Source organism: Sebastes fasciatus, chromosome 22 (genome assembly GCF_043250625.1).
Source record: "Sebastes fasciatus isolate fSebFas1 chromosome 22, fSebFas1.pri, whole genome shotgun sequence".
NCBI lineage: Eukaryota > Metazoa > Chordata > Actinopteri > Perciformes > Sebastidae > Sebastes > Sebastes fasciatus.
Window position 1 is genome coordinate 19,310,012 of NC_133816.1, and position 21,075 is coordinate 19,331,086.

The window sequence follows — 21,075 nt, forward strand, 5'->3', positions numbered from 1 at the left end:
TCTCTGTGGGCGGCCTCCTCTCCTCAGTGCGGTGCTGATGCTGCTGCTGCTGATGCTGCTGTGGATGCAGGTGGAGATGCGTCAAAGCGCACGGAAACACCCAGAAGCATCCTGCAGAATCCCGGCGATTGCCCCTCCACAATAAAAGAACCCACATGCACATATCAACGTGGGAGCTTTAATTTGAAAAAGAAGAATGTGAAGCTGCTTGTTGTGCCTTGTGGTGCACTTGACAGCAGGGATGCAGGTGGAGCGAATCGGCCAGGACTGTTCACATCTGTCTTGAAGGAGAGAGAAAGAAAACGTACCTTCTGGTTCTGGTTCTGCGCAACGATCTGGATAACAAAAAGAAGCACAGAAGCGTAAACTGCATCCAAGCTATATCCGGGGATATTTATAAAAAACCTCAGCCCAAGTCTGGAGAATATTATCTGAGAGGGATTGCTGCAAAAACACAAGTAAGGACTTTTCTCTTCTCTGCTCTGTGCGTTTTTTTTCTGGCTGTGAGGATTTGTCACTCTCTGCTAATGCCCTCCAAATGATGACAGGTAATGTTGTTGTTTTTTTCATTTCATTTTAAACATCATATTTTCCAGTAGTGGACAATGTGTTGGCTTTGTTCCGCTGAGAAGGAGCCAGCAGCAAAACGATGCGTAATGGGTCAATATTTGGAGGAGATTTGGGAGGTTTGTTTTCTGCAGCTCTGGGAGCAGACACGTTGAATCCGGTGTGTGTGCATGATGGACGTATATGTTTTGAAGCCACGCGTGACAGACAGCAGTGTGGGAGTTCTGCAAAAAAAAAAAAAATCCCAGAGCTCGATGAAAGTCAGTTTTTTAAGCTGTGGATGTGTTTACGCAGACGACTTATGAGGGGTTATTCTCATTCTCGAGGTATAGCGTTTTTATTTTCTCCCAGTTTGGAATAGTAAACAGCCTAAATTATATATAGACACGCTGTGTATTCTAGTTGATGATACATGTGGCCTAATTTTCACAGCCTGCTCACTTGTACTTCTCCTTCACTCCAAAAAAATCCCTGAAATGAAAATGTTGCTGGAGTCGATTCATGATTGTTCCACCATCACCATCACCATCGAGTGGGTTTATTATAATGTATCAAGCATTTGCTACAATAAAGGCTGCATTCTATTCTAATAGAATGCATTCTATTAAAATAGAATGCATTCTAATAGGCCACATTCTATTCTAATAGGCTGCTGAAGGGCAGACTGTGATCTGACCCTCTGTGGTGTTCATGTAAAAATCACACAAGTGTTGTTTTTTTGAGTAAATGTGATGTGTTAGAGATGTATATACGTGGGTATTTTGGGGCTCTACACTGCGACTGTATGCGACTCCCTGCGCCACCGTGTCGCCAAACGCCCACTGGGGTGCGTAACGGTGTCTCTACACCACATACCCAGAACCCAGAGGAGAAATAACAAGTGCTACAAACCGGTAGATCACTGATTATGAGATACAAGTCGGGTTGAGGGGTTAGTTGTAGAATAATTAAAGCCATCTGAGGCTGTGTAGTTTAGGAAAGCAGAGACACCAGAGTCCCTGGAAAACGCCTGTGGGGAAAACGACCCACTCTGCCTTTTTATGCTGAAGCTGTGTGAACTTTTTCACAATAAATATGAGTAATCTTTCATAATATTTGCATATTAATCACTTGAGGCCACTTTTCCATCTTTCTTGTTGGACTATGTGGTGGGAAAATAGCAGTTATGCACTTTAATGAATGAATGAAAGACTTTATTTCGAACATAAAATAAATAAAAACAGATACAAAATAATAACAAACAAAACAAGAGTAATAGTGTCCTAAAGGAGTACGTAGAAGTACAACTTATATTTCCCTGTACCCCTTTCTCACTTTTCCTCTAATAACTCATATATCATAGAATGATAGAATGATAATATAATATAATATATAAACTATCCCAGATTTATTTACATCCCAAATTAAATATATGAACAGCATCCCCAAGTTTATTTACAACCCACATATCCATCCGGAGTTAAAAAGTAGATATAAACCAACCCTTAAACTAAAGCAACCCTTATCACAACTCTTCCTCAACCATAAACCTCCCTAAAATATATTTGTTGTATAGCTTTTTAAAGTGATTTATATTTGTGCTCCGCTTCAACCCATCACCTAATAACCCATTCCACAAATCCACACCACACACTGAAATACACATACTCTTCTTTGTTGTGCGAACACAATGCTTTTTAAAATTCAATTTTCCTCTTAAATTATAACCCCCCCCCTCCCTGTCACAAATTTTTTTTTGAATATTGCCCTTTAATGTTAAAGATTTTGCTGACAGTGACTTAGAAGATTTCCACATACAGTAATGTGATGAAGAATACAGAGAAGAAGTGTCCCAGCTCTGATTGACTGACCTGAATGCATTGCTTGAAGACCTCCCAGAGGAGAATACAATTCAATAAGGATGATTGGCTGAGCCACACGCAGGAAGTGGTAGTGCTTATTGAGCTAGCTGTCTTCTTAATGCAAATGAAGCCCTGTGCTAGAAATCAGGCAAAGTGATGTGTGACTCATTTCCTGGTTACTTTTTCAGGCCAGATCAGAAATGCGTGGTCTCATAAAGCCAGGACTAAAGGCCACCTTCAAAATTCATTTATCTGCCTTTTTTATCACTCAACCTAAGAATTAGAGTTGTTCCGATACCAGTATCGGAAATGCGTCCGATACTGCCCAAAATTCAGTGTTTGTGAGTACACCAGTCTATTCACCGATCCGATACCATCATTTATTAACCCAGAAACTTGTTTAACCCATGGATGTATTAAGAGAACAGGATACAGCATTGGAGGCGGGGCCCCATTCATTCCTATGAAAGTTGCTCAGTGGCGCATGATGCCAAAATGGCTCGACTTCTGAGTGGAAAAGTACCCGGATCTTCCGGCGATCTTCCGCATCCATTGGGTCCATAGAGCAGGCTCAGTAGCATCCGCTCGGTCACATCGGCTCGGTCACGGGGTCACAGCCGTCACGCTGTCGTCATTTAAATAAGGACTATTCAAGTGTTCATACTGGGAAGTTGATTCACCTGAAAAAAAATTATCCGCTGAGTTACAGATGTCTCTTTCCCAATGTTAGTCTACAGAAAAGAGCATTTTTTGGCCCAATGGCATCATGTGACGGACACGGAAATTGTAGTACTGCCGTTTGGCCACTACGATAATGGCATCAACAACCGACGCTCCTTCTTGGGGCTTGGTTTAACCAGATATCAATTCTTCTTCACTGCTCCAAAACAGTAGCCTTCACTGTGCTGTCGCCCTGGATGTATCATGGCTGCCACTGGCGACTACTGTTTTAGAGCAGCGAAGAAGAACTGATTGCAGCTAGTTTGTCACATGACGATAGTGTGGTGCTAGTGGAGAGTCTAGTCAGAGCGAGGAAAATGTCAGCCATTTGGCAATATTTCACAGTGGAAAATCCAACAAGCTGTTGAATAATACTACTACTACTAATAATAACTTTATTATTTTGATCATGCTGGTATCAGATCAATACTCGCAAGTTCAGGTATCGAAATCGGTATCATGAAGGAAAAACTGGTATCGGAACATCTCTACTAAGAATCACATCACCAATATTGCTTTTTCTGAGCACACTTTAGCATCTAGTTGTTAATTCTCAATTGGCAAAGAAAAAAAACTCCTATAAATGATTCCATCAATCCAGTCTAACGAGTCTAGTTTAGACAATGGCTTTGGAAATACCTAAATAGCTTCCCCCCCTTTACAATAATACAGTGAGCAGACACCGCTGGCACAAAATGGGCCCATACATGATTCCACTTTTGTTCTCAGAGCTTTCAGTGCACTTCATGAAGGGTGCTTAACATCGCCTTTGTGGGTTGAGATGACTTATAATAATTGCAAATTCCCCTGCAATTTGAATAATTTCCCCAGACCTTTTTCGCTGTTTGTTATGCGGTGAGTGCAGGAAGTGGATCTGAGGTCCTGTGCTTTCCTTTGTTTCCGCTCATTCCTCTGACACGAGGCCCCTCGCAACTTTCCTGCATACAAATTTGCATGCTTTTCAACTCAAATGCCATCATTCTGGGTCAATCAGCATGCCATTTGAGTGCTACAGAAAAACAACACCTATTCAAATGCATAATGGGACATATTAAGTGTCCACCATGTGCGTCACTGTACATGGAACAGAGCCAGTTTGTTAGAGCTAATCTCGGAGAATGAACTTGATGAAGGAGCTGGATCTGATGTGACTTATAAGATATTCAGTCTCATGCTGGGTATATTTAGGCCAAGCGCAGCCCTCGAAGCAGCTGTCAGATTGGAGGCATCAGTCAGAAACTCCATCCTTTCACAGGTCAGTGTTTTGAGCAGCTGTCATTCTCCCCTGACAGAGAGCAGAGGCAGCGTCTTCTATCTCACCTCTATCAAAACACAGCCTCCCCACGCCCTTCCCCGCCTCGCCGCACCCCTCCAGTTTTTGCCGCCACCGCGAACCGAGAGAAATTGGAAGAGAAGAGAATCAGAATGGGTAATCTTGCTGTAATCCCTCGCACGGCGGCAAAGAGAGCAATCTTCCTCATTAACTCACTCTTCTGCCGCTCGCCGGCTGGCCCTCATCCGTCTTCCCGTCCATCCGTCCACCAGAGTGGGAGAGAAGAGAGGTTAAAGGAGCTTAGGGGAGCTGTAAAGAAGACAGACACTTTTCACTTGCATAAAAAAGGGGAGGAAATGCGATTGGAAAATGAAAGATTTCCTCCTACTCCTCCTCACGCCCTCCATTTTAGCTGTTGGGGCCATGATGAGGGAAGACGTGCCCCGGCAGCTCCGTCTCCCGCCCTTCTCTCCTTTGATTAAGCAGAGGTGGAACAGCCCGTGATGGAGAGATGGATTGAAAGACCTCTCATTGTCTCTGAGTGATTGCATGGATGGATCTGTGAGAGAAAGAGAACAGAGAGAAACAGGGGAGGAAAGAGAGGATACAGTATGGCCCATCGATCAGATCAAGTTACGCCCTTTCCTCCTGTGTGGGTCGGATATCCGTGTCTACATTGGTACTAATATTAGTCAGTCTAGCACATTTATTATTGAGGATGTCAAAGTTATCTCTTGTCGTGCTGTGGAGAAAAATGGCGCCAGTTGAGTTCAAAGCCCTGCGTGGCTTTTAACAACTCGCCTTTGGTCTTTCTAATTGGGGAAGAGTTGAGAGACTGTTGGAAACCCTGGATTGGTGCCACATGCTCTACTGTATTCCACCAAGATTGGGTCATGAATTCATTCAGCGGAGCTCGCGAGTACATCTGCATCTGGGATTTTTTTTTTCTTCTCTCAAACAGTTGAAAGTAATGTAATCCCAGCCCCCTTTTTACATATCGGAGTAACCCCCAAAAAGCAGGCCAATGAATTAATGAAGATGGTCTTTGTGTAGCCTCCAGTGGAATGATTTGAAATATTTGCATTAGCATATTTCTCGCCTTTTAAGAGGTTTTTCTTAAAGAGAATAGGGGAGTATCAATAATAGAGGAATAAAACAGGCCACTTTGTCATGTCAGCACCTTATGTCTGTTTGGCTGGACCGCAGAAGGCCAGCCCTACAAACACAAAAGTCCTTTGCTCGTGGGCTGCTCTCAGTTTTCAAACCAGGAACAAAACATGGCGGCTCGTTTGGAAACTTCTTCATCAGGAAAATCGTTCACCAAAACGTATTAGGGCCACATTGAGGAACTTTCAGAATAAAGTCATAGGTTTACGAGAAAAAAAATGTGTTATTATGAGAATAAAGTCATATTTTAAAGTAGTAATTTGTTATTTTAGAGAGGAAATAGAGCAGCGTGTGTAGAATGAAGAATGTGGAGCATCTTGTGAAGTTAAATTTTAACGGAGGTTTCACAAATAATGAAATACTTCATCTTTTGGCACATCAGCACCACATCATCATCAGTATCAGGACCTTGAAAAGATTTTTGCAAGAAAAGAAACTGCATTTATTCTGAAGAAAGAACCACACCGACCTGATGGGGAAAACTGACTCTTCTGTGGAGGAGGAAATTACTTTTTTTTCTCGTAATATTACAACTTTTTTTCTCGTAAAATTATGACTTTATTCTCGAAATCTCTGAATTTTTTCCCATCTCAATGTGGCCCTAATACTCCGTTGTACATTTCCACCAAAAATTGGTGCATAAAAAAATCACCAGAATGCAGGAAATGTTGCGTCATCTCCACAGCGGCTGCTTACATAGACAATGAACGGGAAGCGTGGAAAGGACGGAATCTGTGGATACGTACCATCAGTGGATTTAACATTACAGACATTACCACTAACTATTTGTGTAACAATTAGCCACACATTCACAGACTGACCATACACGGTCTAGCCGTATACTCGGTTTTGACCGAGTCTTGTTGGCCTGTCATCTCCCTAAACCCATAGAGAGAACTCTTGGCCGGAGGGTATTTCAGGACTTGTGTTTCAGGTGTGTATCTCTTTAGCACCTGCCAGCGAGCTGTTTAACCTAAATTACTCCAGCGCAAAGGCAGCTGCTGTTTCTCAGGTTTAAAAATATCACCTCAGACTCCCCACCTCCCCACTTGGAAGGGCACGTTCTGGACAAAACGAGCCGATGTAACCTCGCCGTTGATGATGATGTATCGTGTTCACCTGCAACCTGAAGACAAGTCCTTCCTCTCTCGGAGTCGGTAGTAAACACCGGTGGCTTTTTTGAGCTCCACCACCGCATTGTTCTGAGCCTCATTCACTGTCTCCATCTTTGTCTGAACTGTACCCATCCATTCCAGGCTATGCTAGCATGTGGTTAGCTGTGAAAGGATCCTATTTCAAAGTGGAGCAGGTTGCATAACAGGGATATGGGACACAAAAAACCCCACATAAGAGTTTTATGCTCATAATTGAAGAGTGGGTGTTAGTAACTAATCCGTATGCTGTGGGATATCACTCATCCACACTATTTCAGTTTTGCATAATCATGCAATTTTTTGCATAACACTTGCATATCTAACCGCACAATAGCATTTGCTTCCAAAGACAAGCGCCGGACATTACCATCAGTCACTTACTCGCAGAGCCTTATGCAATAAAACGCAAGCTAATCCACGATAAGCCTTTTTTGTTCTCTGAGGGAATGTTTAATGAATTTATCCTATTCAACAAAGTGTATTATGAGATTGTTTCTCCACCTGAACAATATACAGTTGTTTTCAAAGATGCAGGGGAAGTCAAGGGAAGTCATCACTTTGAATGAGCTCGTGTTCTCTACACCAGGGGTTCTCAGACTTTATGGTAGGGATGCACCGGACTTTTTCAGTCCCGATAGCGATACCTGGGTTTTGGGTATCGGCCGATACCGAGGACCAATCCAATACCAGTATCTAATTAATAATCTGTATGCCTCACTGTGTTAACATTGCTTTTATAACTTTGTAAAACTATATTGGTATCTTCAAATGGGTTTGTGTTTTCGAGAAAAGTCCATATGAACGCCCCCCCAATGTCGTATTCACGACTTCGTAAATGGAAAGTTTCTGAAAGCTCAGAGTTCACGAGTTGTGACGTGTTTATTGGCATTGTCAGAAATGGTATGGAAATGGAAGTTCATTTTTCAGCACATAATAAGTTCATATATTATAGTTTTAGTTGTGTATTGTTTTTCTTCATAATTTTATAATATGTCTGAGGAAAATGTTGATATTCCCAACGACCCCATCTTTCTTCTGTCATTATGCCTTTGCATTTACTGCATTATGTTACCCACTTGCCAGCTTGCTGCCTCGTTAGCCTCGTTAGACGCCGACAGTAATGTAAATATTGCCGTTGCAATAGTTCCAGTAAATAATGTATATAGTATATAAACATAGAACTGAACTAAATAGATATGCACCATTGTCACCGATACCCCATCCAGTTATTTGAGTCTGTATCGGCCCGATATCCGATCTGGTATCGGTATTGGTGCATCCCTACTTTTTGGGGCCAGTGACCCCTTATAGGGAAGAAAATGTTCCAAGGACTCCCTCTTAATCAGAACACTGATTAAACGTATGCTTACTACCACTTGCACTCTTAGATGCCATAATTGTATTCTAAAACGTTTCAACCTAAATACTCTAGACCTGTTTCACACTGATAAACAGAAAAACTTTTCAGTCTGAATCATGTTAAGGCATGATAAAATGAGATAATCCTTTATTAGTCCCACAGCGGGGAAATTTGAAATGTTATTGAATATTAATACCACTATACTTTTAAACAGAGGCTGATTTTATTCAAATTGCATTTGGACTCAACTTGACAGCATTTATAGCCAACATTTCAAGTAGTTCATCCAAAAAGCTTTCATAAAATGAACAGTAGCAAGACGGGCGTCGTCCTAATAAATCCAGATAGTTAAACTCACCAGTCTAAAGCTGACTTTCAGTAAGTGCTTCAACATAAAAATAACAAATTTATTGCTGTGTGTCACAATCATATCAGAGTTTCTATTAGCCCAAAGTCAACGTGGGTTAGAGTAATGGACACAATATGCTTGTTTTATTGACACAGATAATCCCCATCTGTTGATATGGACTTTTTAATGATAAGAGAACAATTTTATAGTTCAAAGTAACTTAATTTTTGGTGCCTCAGACCCCACTTTTAGAACCACTTCTCTACACTGATTTGTATATGAGTCACACATGAGCTGCAGCTACAGTAAGGCCATGGACGTACAGCCGGGCGAGCTTCCTCAGATAATTGCATTGTCTCTGTTTTTCTTGTGAACTCCTCCTCCCACCTCCTTAGCTGACTCTCAGCAGAGCACCTTGAAAAACTGTAAATATTGCTCTGAGTGAAGTACCCTTAAGAGAATTGTTGTGCTCCATCGCAGTTTATTCCTCCCCTAGAAATCCATAAGGCTTTTGTTCCGTCCTGTCATGCAGGAATATATTTTCAGAGAACCACCCTTGCGGCCCAATCAATACCAGTTGTCCAAACTTGAGCCGTACATGCTAAAAAACTCCCAAGCGCACCACTCTGGGTATTTCCAATAGCAGAATGCACCTGTACCATACTCTCTATTCACCGGCTGGAATTAAGTGTGGATTGTCCCCACCTGTGGGAAGAATGGGCTGAGCGACGGGGGGCACTCGGGGGCTGATGGAGGTCATGATATCGAGATGCCGCGGCCACACTCAGCCCCATCACGGCAGCACTTTCGCCCGCCAGGCAATGGAGAGGGATGGCTATTCTGCGAGCCACAATGGCCACTTCACTGCAGAGAGGGAAAGGCTTTGGCGGGGCACAATGGGTCCTTTTAGAGAGGTGGTGCCGCCGCCGCCGAGGCCCGCATTGGGTTTGTGCAGCCAGCGTACCTTCATCAGGCTCCTCTTGTCACCGATACGATGGCACTCTGTTTGCAGACAGCCACGGGGCAGAGTGCGGCAATGGCCACCATTTATCCCATAGAACTCTCACGTCGAGCGCTCTCAACAGCCAAGGACATAGGTTGAGCAGGAAGGGTCAAACAATTACCCAGCACTATTCTCTCAGTTGTAATGAGCCAGGAATAGAGAAGCACAATTGAGCGATGACTGCTGACACCATTTTGTTATTCAAAAGAGGAACACAGAAATGAAATGAGCACTCGAATTCAATCACATTTAGCTTTATTGTGTTTTTATAGTTAGCCCTAACTGTATTTCCTCCACATGTTCTTGTTTTTGTGGTGGAACAAATTGAATGTTTGACAGCTCAGGTGTTAATTTCTTGTTTGCACCATATATATCCTGCTCATAAAACATTAGTTTTAATAGCTTCTTCTTGTGTTGATGCAGATTTTTTTTTTTTTTTGTCGCCATTTTCCTGTGCGTCAGGGGCAAATGAGGCCCGTGTCACATTTGTGCCGATGCCGCTTTCACAGTTTGAAAGGGAAAAGTAGAGACGTGAGTGCTGAATGTGTCTAAATGATGGTAAGAGGAAAAGAGGCGGAGGAGGAGGGAGAGTGAGGAGGGAGAGAGGGGGGAGCAGAGTCACAGACCATCCATCCCTCCCTCCATCTCAGTCCAGCCGGTTCAATCCAACCATCCATCCAGATAGCTTTAGTGAGACTTGCTGACTAACTGCTCTCATGCAGTGAAGGCTTTTCTTTAGTCTTTTGGACCGCGTCCCTTGCCATACTTGGACACTCTTGGCTGTTTAGTGCAATGCATACGTTTTTCTCCTCCGCCCAACCCAATGCAAAACTCCCATTCCCTACTGGTTAGATTTTAGATATAATAATGAATTCATATATTCTAAATAGGGCTGTCAAATTTAACGCGATAATAACGAGTCAAATTCATTTTAACACCACTAATTTCTTTAACGTAACTTGCAATTTTTAGGTTGTAACAGGCTCAGTTTTGAAGCTAGAGTGAAGATACTGACATTATATAAAACTACACGACCTAAGCAATCAATTGGTACCAACCATGTCACACTAGATTGTTGCTAGGAGGTTAAATAACGCTCCAAACTTGTGCTAAATTTAGGCGAGGAAAAACTGGCGTGGCTATTTTGACCTCAAGATATGTGAATGAAAATGGATTCTATGGGTACCAACGAGTCTCCCCTTTACAGACATGCCCACTTTATGATAATCACATGCAGTTTAGGGCAAGTCATAGTCAAGTCAGCACACTGACACACTGACAGCTGTTGTTGCCTGTTGGGCTGCAGTTTGCCATGTTATGATTTGAGCATATTTATTTATGCTAAATGCAGTACCTGTGAGGGTTTCTGGACAATATCTGTCTTTGTTTTGTGTTGATAATGGATTTCTAATAATAAATATATACATATATTTGCATAAAACAAGCATATTTGTCCACTCCCATGTTGATAAGAGTATTAAATACTTGACAAATCTCCCTTTAAGGTACATTTTGAACAGATAAAAAAAAATGTAATGCGATTGATTTCGCGATTGAATATTTTAATTAGGGCTGTCAATCGAGTAAAATATTTAACTGTGATTAATCGCATGATGGTTGGTACCAATGGATTCCTTAGTTTTTCTAGTTTCATATGATACCAGTATCTTCACTCTAGCTTCAAAACTGAGCCCGCTACAACCTCAAAATCACAAGTTGCGTTAATGCGTTTGAAGAAATTAGTGGCATTAAAACAAATTTGCAGCACTTTGACAGCACTAATTTTAATCGATTGACAGCCCTAATTTGAAAGTATTGTTATTGCCTGGTTTGATTAACTCTTTAACAGATATAACACAAAAAGGGATTATTCCCAGCTCCTCCAGAAGTGAACTGTTTAACAAGAGAAATTAAATTATCATGACTCATATACAAAAAAAAAAAAACATTCCAGATGCTAGCTGTAGAATACCTTGTTGTTATACAACCTAAACTATTATTATAGCCAATACTATTTCAATTAACCTGTGTTTTAGAACACGCCTGCTTTAGTTTCAACAGTCTGAAGATGTCCAAAGCTGCAGCCTCTCAAATCATGGCCCAGAAATGAATTAAGCCCAGATCTGATTGTTTTGGGATCAGAGCAGCTATGCCCATCAATGGTGCTAATTGCGGGGGTTTAGCATTCACCAGGTTTCCAAGTCTCTCTCACTTTCTGTCTGAGTGGTCCAGGATCCATCAGTGTTTTCCCTCTCTTCCAAGCTGGTGTGACACACCATTTGGCCGGGGTGTTCGGGGACTGGCATGTACGGTGGCTTGTGCCTCCCATTCAGCAGCGAGGCCCCGGAATAACTCCGCGATTTGACATGGCCCCGGGTGTATAGCAAGCTGCAAAGTGTGGGAGACAGGAAATGTGTGTGTGTCACAGATGGTATTAGCAGCAGAGATGCTTGTGCCCGTTTTTGCAGAGTGGATCCCTGGGAATGTATCAGGGATTTCCACCACTGCTGTGGCCAGTCGGTCTGTCACCCCTTTCCGAAATTGAGGACACAATACAAGACTTCTTGACATTTTTCTTGCATAAAGTTGGAGACACCACAGCCTGAAATTCAAGAACAGGGTACAGTAAAGTAGACACCAGATGGTTTGTTTCACAGAACCGTCTGACAAACCGTCATTGGAAATTGTTTGGGAAAAGGGCAGGCCCTTGGCAAAAATACTTGGCAGGTGATTGGATGGACCATCTGTCAATCAAACTCTTGCAAAAGCCTTCAGTGCCGTTCTTTGCTCTTCTTTCAGGGAAGAAATAAGAAATACACTCCAGTTCTGATATAACTGATGCTATTGCTAACCTCTTCAGGAGCCGTCATTGTTGTTTAGAATGAAACAGTCGCCTCTCCATGTCGTGTCACACACCTAAGCCACGCCCGTAACTGCCAGTAGCTCTTCACAGGACACTGATTGGTGGTCTGGATCTGAAAAATGAAGCCAATGAGGAAGTGCCTTAAACTTGCATTCTCTCTAAAAGCCAGCAGGGGGCGACTCCTCTGGTTGCAGAAAGAAGTCTGATTGTATAGAAGTCTATGAGAAAATGAGCCTACTTCTCACTTGATTTATTACCTCAGTAAACATTAAAACATGAGTTTATGGTCTCAGTCGCTAGTTTCAAGTCTCCTTCAAGACAGCATGATGTTCATTTAGTGAATTATGGTCCCATTTAGAGTCAAATAGACAATAAGGCAGGGTATGCTTTAGGGCGGGGCTACCTTGTGATTGACAGGTCGCTACAGGTAAAGGTAAACAATATAGCTTCACTGGCAATTTCTACCTCTGACATTTCAATTTGGGGGTATGAACTTGCCCTCTCTCAGTGCCAGTTTCTCATGGTTGAAGAGCAACATAACCAACGGTTGTATAAAATGAAAGAACAGTACTATAGAAAGTATATTAACTATGACCTTCACAGAACAAATATCACACCAGAAATAGAGTTGGGTAATAACGCCCACCATACAGTAAGGAGAAAGATCAATATCATCACAGTGGATAGCTTCCACGCTGACAGAGAATCAGAATGGAGAGAAAAACAGGCAGATCATAGGAACCCAGCAGACCTCTTAGGTCTTCCACAGCACACGTGTTGAAAAGTCAGCCCCCACCAAACCCCTATCAAACTTCTTCAGAGCATTATCGATCCAAAGCTCTCCCTCGCCAAGCCTTTTTCTCCAAGGATCTGCAAGGCGGGCACTTTGCTCCAGTTACCCACTCTTCACTCGCTAACCCTGCTCTGCCATCAGCCGTGAATCTATAAGACTTAGTCACACCTGTGTGGCCCGGAGCAGGTCAATGAGGAGAGGGAGTGAGTGTGTTGTTCTCTCCTCCCAACACTAACATCTCCATCTTCTTCCTCCTCCTTGTTTGTGTTCTCAGGGAGGGTAGTGAAGTCCCCGCATTCTCACAGTGCAGCGCTTTTTCACAATTTCCAGGCGCTTTTGCAAAATGATCACATCAGCACTTCAAATCATCCATCATTAATGGCATCATTATTCTCTAGTAGATGGTGTCTGAATACATTGAATGGGGGGATGTGAGACTGGAGATTCCTGTTATTCTTTCAATGTTTTGCCTACATTAATATTAACTTACATTGGCACAGAGGAGCGATTTTCACAATTACGCAGTTCAATCATATAAATTCCTACTGCACTTGTGTATAGCCTTGCTACATCTCTCCAGCTCAGTCTGTGCTGCGACATTAAAGTCAGGGAAAAAAAAAACAGATGAGCCAGATGTGTGCCGTGGCAATCAGTAAAATATGGGGCGTGTAAAGATGATAATGTGACTTGTAACCTCTTGTGAACAACAATTTAAACGAGGCGTTATGAATCACAGATATAAAAGAAAGAATCATTTATTTATTCTGAAAATAAGGACATTTCATGTTTTTTACAGATTGAAATGTGGAAGTCCAATCGGAGCCCAGTGAGGTGTTTATTCAACCAGTCAGTTGTATAAAACATTCACACTATTATCTGAGTGAAGGAGAGAACTATAAATCAGCCTGCTTGAAAATGAAATGCCTCACAATGGGATATTGAATATCTCTCGAACACTTTCCACACTTTTCTTAATATCATTAATTTATTTCTCTTTGTTCAGATCTCCTCTATCCACTACTTACAGTGAAATGCTGAGTGTCATCTCTGAGAATCTCTGTGACCTTCCTTGATGTCATGAAATGCTCGCGGCGCATCCCCTCCCCAACCCTCCCGCGGTGCATCGCCACCTCCAGCCTCTCCGGTTCAGAGCCGGAGAGCTGAACCAGAAACAATGGGTGCAAGATGCACTGTGGGATAGGCCGCGAGGACTCCATGACCATCAAGGAAGGACATGCTTTGTGCACACGGCCCATTGGCACACTTCAGCACCGCATTCTTCACAGACAGCTCCCAGCACTGCCACTGTACTGTGAGCGGCTGTCAATTCAGCACCACGGAGAGGTCTCTGCTCACTTGCATTGTTTCAGCTCTCCCACACTAGGCCTCGTTCTTTAGACATGGATAACTGAGTTAGCCTCATTAGAATGTTAATTATTTGACATGACACTGGATTTTTAGGTTCTTCAAAGTTCAAAGTTCAATCAAAGGTCCCATATTGTATTGTAAAAAGTGAGGTTTTCAGGTCTTTTACATTATAAAGCAGGTTTAAGTGCTATATAAATACTGTTAAACTATCAAAACATTTAATATACGGAGAAATACACACAGCCCGTATTTAGAAGTTGTGCGTTTGAAACAAACCGTTAGGATTTCTGTCCATTTGTGATGTCACAAATCTACAATATTTAGACAATTACACGGTTTTAAACGTAAACATTCTAAATGTGTCCCAGTTTATTTCCTGTTGCAGTGTATGTGAATGACATCAGCTGACAGGAAGTAAACATGGATCCAAACTGTTGCCTTGCAACGCAACTCCATTGCAATTCCGTTGAAACGCACTAAAACGGAGCGTTTCAGACAGAGGGTAATTACAGGTATATTCAGGCAGACAGTATGAGGGAAATAACGTTTTTTTTTTACATTGCAGCATGTACCCCTTTTCTATTAGAAACACAAAATACAAGTATAAACCTGAAAATGAGCACGATATGGGACCTTTAAAACTGGAGCTGTTAACAGAGCAACATGTCCTTAGTCCAAACCTTCAAATGTAAAGGCTTATTGACGGTTTTTATCATGACAAACACACATACATGAACTCATTTTCAGATAAAAATGTCCAGCTTTCTTAGAATTGAAGAGAGAAAAGAGTGGGTGTGTCTATTTTGTGATTGACAGGTCGCTACCACGGCGTTTTCCGGTTTCGGAGTTGTCCGTGTTTTCATCTTACAACTTTTCCCGGTGTGTTTTCAGTTCATGAAAGTTAATTATAACCTTTATGTTTGCCTAAAAATCGTTTGATTGTACTTAGCTCCACCCTCTTATGTCACTTCTGGTTGCAAAAACCAATATGGAGACAGCCAAAATGGCTTCAAAACAACAGTCCACAAACCAATGGGTGACGTCACGGTGACTGTATCCACTTCTTATATACAGTCTATGCTCACAAAGCCAGATGGGTTAGTCATTAACAATAACTTTACTATTGCACAAAGATGTCACCGTGGTAACCTACGCTGCATAATGTAGCTCACATGCTCCATAGAAGGTTAAGTTCAGGATTTAAACTCCATTTCTGTAGGAAAAGTCAATACTTTTAACATGTTTTAGATGATTTTCTCTCTCTAGCTGTAAAATGGAGTGTCCAACAAATAGCGAGTAGATGTTAGGGGAGCGTAGATATCAATAATGAATTCCATTTGGACTATTAATTGTGTTACAAAACTCCCGACATCGATCGGCCCAGTGTAAACTGTTGCGCTCATATTTCATCATTGCAGCTCTGCAGAACATGAAACCAACTATTTTAAAATAGAAATCTTTTTACAGAGTCGATACACGGGGCAGTATTAATGGAAAGTAAAGTGTTCTAATAATGCTAAGCCTTTTTACTTATGCATTTACACTACTTCATTTCCTTTCGCCTCGGTAATAGAAGTTTTCTTTGCACTGTTATAATGTCCTGTATATTGCTCAGATTCAAAAGCATTGTTGATTATATATTTGTTTTCCATACATACATTTATATTCTAGGTTAGATAGACTTAGATAGTTAGTACCAACTACTAAACTAGATAAAAGAAATACAGTAAAATAGAATTAAAGATATATCTCTGCTTGACTGGAGCTCCTGCAACAGGCTGCTAGTGCAGCGTCATCTTTATCTCTTCATGTAACATCTTGAAAAGTATATAACAAGGTCAGCAAGTATTTTCTGTCTGTTACTTATTGTTTGCTTCTTGTTGTTATGTGTTTTGTTTTCATAAAAATGTATATAAATCAAATCTGTAGGCAGCTACACCTCTTTAGATTTCTTTTTTTTTTTCTGTGAACACGATTCAACAGTCAGCAGGGGAAACTCGATTGCATATCAAAGGTATAAGTAAACAGTGTGACAGCGGCTTGCTCCGTGCATGCAAACACAGCCAGTGCCGAAAGGAGAGCCGCGCTGTTGATTCATTGCCTTGGACAGTTCCTCTCCTCCGCCCATTCTGCCTCCGCTCTACCCATCTCCTCTCCAGCTCTCTGAGGGAGTGGGAGGGTTTCAGCACCTTGGATCGCTCCACGGATAGCTCCACATCCTGCTCACTCTCCCTCTGCTGTTGTTTTTTGATTTTTTTGCTACCGTAGCACGGAGGAGCTGTTCTTTCAGCACCTACTTCCAGCACAGTTCTCACTTTCTCAGTGTGTGCGTGCCATAGATGTGGTGTGAGTTTGCTGTTGGTAGAGCTCCCTGGACAGCTCCCTGCAGAAGGACTGCTGCTCTGGCTTTTTTATGATGGATTAGAGGTGTGTAGGAGTGTGTGTGTGTTAAGGGGGGACTTGAACTGCACATATTTGAACTATGCAAAAATCTTTTCCCTCCCTCTCTGCCTCTACCTTTCTGTCTCTTTCTCCCTCTAAGTCTGAGCCTGGTTTGGCCCAGTCGTTGTTTACCTCCCTGACAGTTCTCACAATACTTTAATTCACCGCTGTTGCAGAAATTAATGGCAGGTCTGAGGAAGTAAACAGCCATGAAACGATCCAGTCAGGCGCATTTCTAAATACAATATAAAGGTTGTTTATTTGTGCGTGTGTTAAGCTGCCGTTTTTATTAATTATCGACTTGTGTGTAGCCAGTGGGAAGGGCTTGCAGCCCTTGTGGGATAACACTACAATGATTATGTCTGATTTACAGCCCACGGCCCTCCTAGTGATGACTGCGCAGGACTTTCTGCTCTCCCCCCACCTCTTCCCACCATCCCTCTCTTTTCTCCTTTACCCCACTCATGCTTTGCATCTAGTATTTCTTATTTTGTCTTTTTTTTAAAACAAAAATCAAGCCAGACTTGAGACCGGCGTAATAGAGGCTTACGACGAGAACTGCTGACTGGAGCTCTTTGATGTTTGGGCTGCTGGTTTTGCGTCAGGTCATGGTGTAAATGTAGTCATGAGGTCACAGAGTGTTAAGCCCAAGCTTCTTAGTGCACTTAAGGTAGCTGCAGAATATCGATGTAAGCTCTTCTGAAGAGCGTAGATTATGTCTGACGGTATGTGCAACTAGTGGTTGCGCTCAGTGTGTAATTACAGCACAGCATCATATGTGTCCGTGTGTAAGTAGAGATTACATTAAATATTCTCCTTAATATCTTCATAGGGAGCGAATCCTCTTCATGGAGTCCACCATGTGTCTACAGTAGCCCAGAACAGACAAACCAAACTCTGGCTCTAGAGAGAGACTTTCACATCTTTACGTTACCTGAAGGCAACCGTAGTTCTACAACACGCTTGTGAAATTGCAAGTGCAAAATCGTGGTACCGCCAGCCGCCGTTTGATATCCATTGCTCCTAAAGTAGTGTTATTATGGTAAAGATGGCCTCTGAGCGAGGCGAATGGCGCGGTTTCGTACTCTGCTGCTCATTTTACCATGGTCTTGGGAAGGGAGGAGAGAGCAGAGGGGTACTCAGTTGGTTGCAATCTGCAACCACACCTCTAAATGTCCTGAATTCCTGCGCACTGTACCTTTAAGTATTCATCATGAACAATCCCAGCAACGCCTGCTTCAGCAAGAATGATCACATCCTTCAGAGCGCCTACATGTCCTCTTAGAGAAAGTTTCATATGCATATGAATGACATATGCATATGTTTATATACGTTTAGTGCAAGCGTGTGCCCTGTTGATGTCCCCCGACACCACCTGTGACCTAAGGAAGGGTAAAGTCAGTATGCTGATGTGGCAGCTAATGCCTTTCCCACCCCTACAGATGGTCCTGATAAGCCACGACACGGCAGGGAGACAGCTGCTGGGTGTCACGACGACACAGAGAGAGAGAGAAGGGGGGGAGTGAAGGAGGTGAAGGAAAGGGAGCATTTAAGGCGGCATTTATGTTTGTGCTATACCTTGTATGTAACCTTGTATCTCCAAAATGTCAACTGCTCAAGAATTATGAACAATGCTGTTGTATTGAGCTTCATTGCAATGCATATTTGACATTTTCAAATGGATTTAAAAGAGTTTTATGGGAGTTGGGAGAATTTTCAATGTATAAAGGAAAAAAAATGCTTGAAGATTGAAGGTCTTTCCATACACTGTATATAAGAAGTGGATGTAGTCACCGTGAGGTCACCCATTGGTTTGTGGACTGCCGTTTTGAAGCCTTGAGTTTGCCATTTTGGCCGTCAAAATGTTGTTTTTTTGCAACCAGAAGTGACACGAGAGGGTGGAGCTAAGCACAACCGAACGCTGAATGAGATTTTAGGCGATTAAAAAGGTTATAATTAACATTCATGAACTGAAAACACTGAAAGTGTTAAAGTTGTAAGACTTTTAGATCGGACAACGCAGTAGTAGCGACCTGTCAATCACAAGGTAGCCCCTCCCTAAAGCATACCCTGCTTTATGGTCTATTTGACTCTAAATGGGACCATCATTTACTAAATGAACATCATGCTGTATTGAAGAAGACTTGAAACTAGCGATTGAGACCATAAACTCATGTTTATGGTCTCATTTTCTCATAGACTTCTATACAATCTGACTTCTTTTTGCAACCAGAGGAGTCGCCCCCTGCTGGATATTAGAAAGAATGCAGGTTTATGTTAGTTTGGGCTTGTGTGTTGAGTCAGAGGGGAAGGACGAGCAAAAAGTGGAGGAATTAGTGACGGCAATAAAAAAGAAATGAGGAGATAGCGGGGCAAGGTAATGGAAGTGGTCTGGAGGAGAAGAGATGATTGGGTAAGACGGGGGAATGAATGGAAGGGGGAGAGAAACATTTTCCTCCTTCCACTTAACACAGTGAGAGTGTACCTGAAAAAGAGACTGAGGAAATGAGGTTTGGTGAGAGTGCAGAGAGCAACCTGTGGTTTGACATTGGCTCACCTTGGCTGCCAGTCAGTTGGAAGGAGGGGGTCATCCGTCTCCCCCCGGTCCACTCCCTGCTGTTTTAATGAATTTACTGAGGCCTTGGGAATGGCTAATGTACTTGTTTATGGAGGTGGGAAAACAGGTGGCTGCAAAAATTCACCTCTAGCAGTCGTTTCCTGTAGGGAACCAAATAGTCCCCCAGGCTGGGGCTCATGTGCAATTTGGTTATGTTTTGTAGGTCTGAATCCAAATCACGACCTTTGGTATGTGTCCCCTACGCTCTCTCTCTCTCATATCTTCCAACCCATATAGAGTGCATCAGGAATCTGTTTGATTTTTAGCCCATCATGTCTGTAAGAAATTCCAGCTTCACAGGTTAGTGAAGAGAAAGGTCCCGTGGTAATGCTAATACCCAGATGAATCCCACATTGAGGCTTTCCTTTCCGCTCTGCCTGCCTGCCTCCTCGGTCGGCCTATCGCTACCAAAGCATCCCATCCTTCATTCATATGCTCCACTGGCTGTGCTGCGTCAAACAGGCAGCCCGTGAACTCAGAGAGGGAAGCATCCACAGAGAGATTGGATGGTGAGCTGCAGGGTGCAGGGTGCAGTTGTGGGAAGTGATTTGGAGGAGTGAAGAGAATGCAGCTATCATCCATTCCTATTAGAGGGAGCAGGGAGAGACGGGGAAAGAGACAATAAGTCCCGAGATGCCAAGAGGGCACGGAGTACGCCTCTGGATGCAACGTGAGCAGGAACATATCACACACAGGGATGTTCACGCCGAGGGTGAGAGGCTATGAAAGAAGAGCACAGACGGGGAAAGAGAGAAGAAGAGGGACTAAAATCTCAAGACAGAGACCTTTACCTCCTGTGCAGTGTTAAATGCTAAACATGTTTCTGCTTACTGGAGAGCATGGCTTTCACAACCCTTCGGGCGTTTTCCTTGCCTCTGACTTCCTGAGAGGGGGAGGAGTGGAGGAGGCAGAGGATTGGGTATGTCAGAGCTAGCTGTGGGCTGCTTGCTCGCCTCAAATTGCTAAGAGATCTATCTCCCTCGCTGTCTTTCCCTGGCTATAGTTCAGCTCAGAAAAAAAAAATAATGGCATGAAACCATTTCATTCTTTTTCCTTACAAATGTTTGAGGATGACTGAAAATATGCATCGGTTCAAGTTGAGGGATCAAATTGACAAGATTGACTGATAGCATGACATTGCCAGAGGATGTATAAGAATATAACAGAGATGCAGGATTATTGACAGACTTCTCTCTATTATTATATTATATTATATTATACCATATTTTATTATATTGTACCATATTATATTATACTATTTAATTTAGTTTAATTTGACATTATATTATATTATATTATTTAATTTAATTTAATTTGACATTATATTATATTATATTATACCATATTATATTATATTATTTTATTTTGTTTTATTATGTTTATACCATATTATATCATATTATTCAATTTTATATTATATACTATTATATTATATTAATCTATTTTATTTCATTTTATATTATTTTATTTTATTTTATATTATATTATCATGAATGTGCACCTAAAATCCATGGAAATATGCACAATAGCTTTTGACTTTCCTTTACACACGACCAAC

General features: G+C 42.1%; 1 protein-coding gene and 1 long non-coding RNA gene across 15 annotated transcripts in view; one reads left to right on the top strand and one right to left on the bottom strand.

Moving 5' to 3' along the window:
• The first annotated feature begins 208 nt into the window (after positions 1 to 208).
• nrxn2b (neurexin 2b) overlaps positions 209 to 21,075 on the top strand; it is a 795,015-nt gene continuing 774,148 nt past the window's right edge. For all 14 annotated transcript variants that reach the window (XM_074624795.1, XM_074624794.1, XM_074624809.1 and 11 more), the window contains exon 1: positions 209 to 458. The gene's annotated coding sequence lies outside the window, so the exon portion shown is untranslated. The remainder of the gene's footprint in view (positions 459 to 21,075) is intronic.
• Positions 553 to 1,828, bottom strand: LOC141761409 (uncharacterized). The gene is made up of 2 exons (XR_012592557.1): positions 1,009 to 1,828; positions 553 to 791 (listed from the first exon to the last, which is right to left on the bottom strand). It is a non-coding gene; the product is annotated as an uncharacterized LOC141761409 (long non-coding RNA).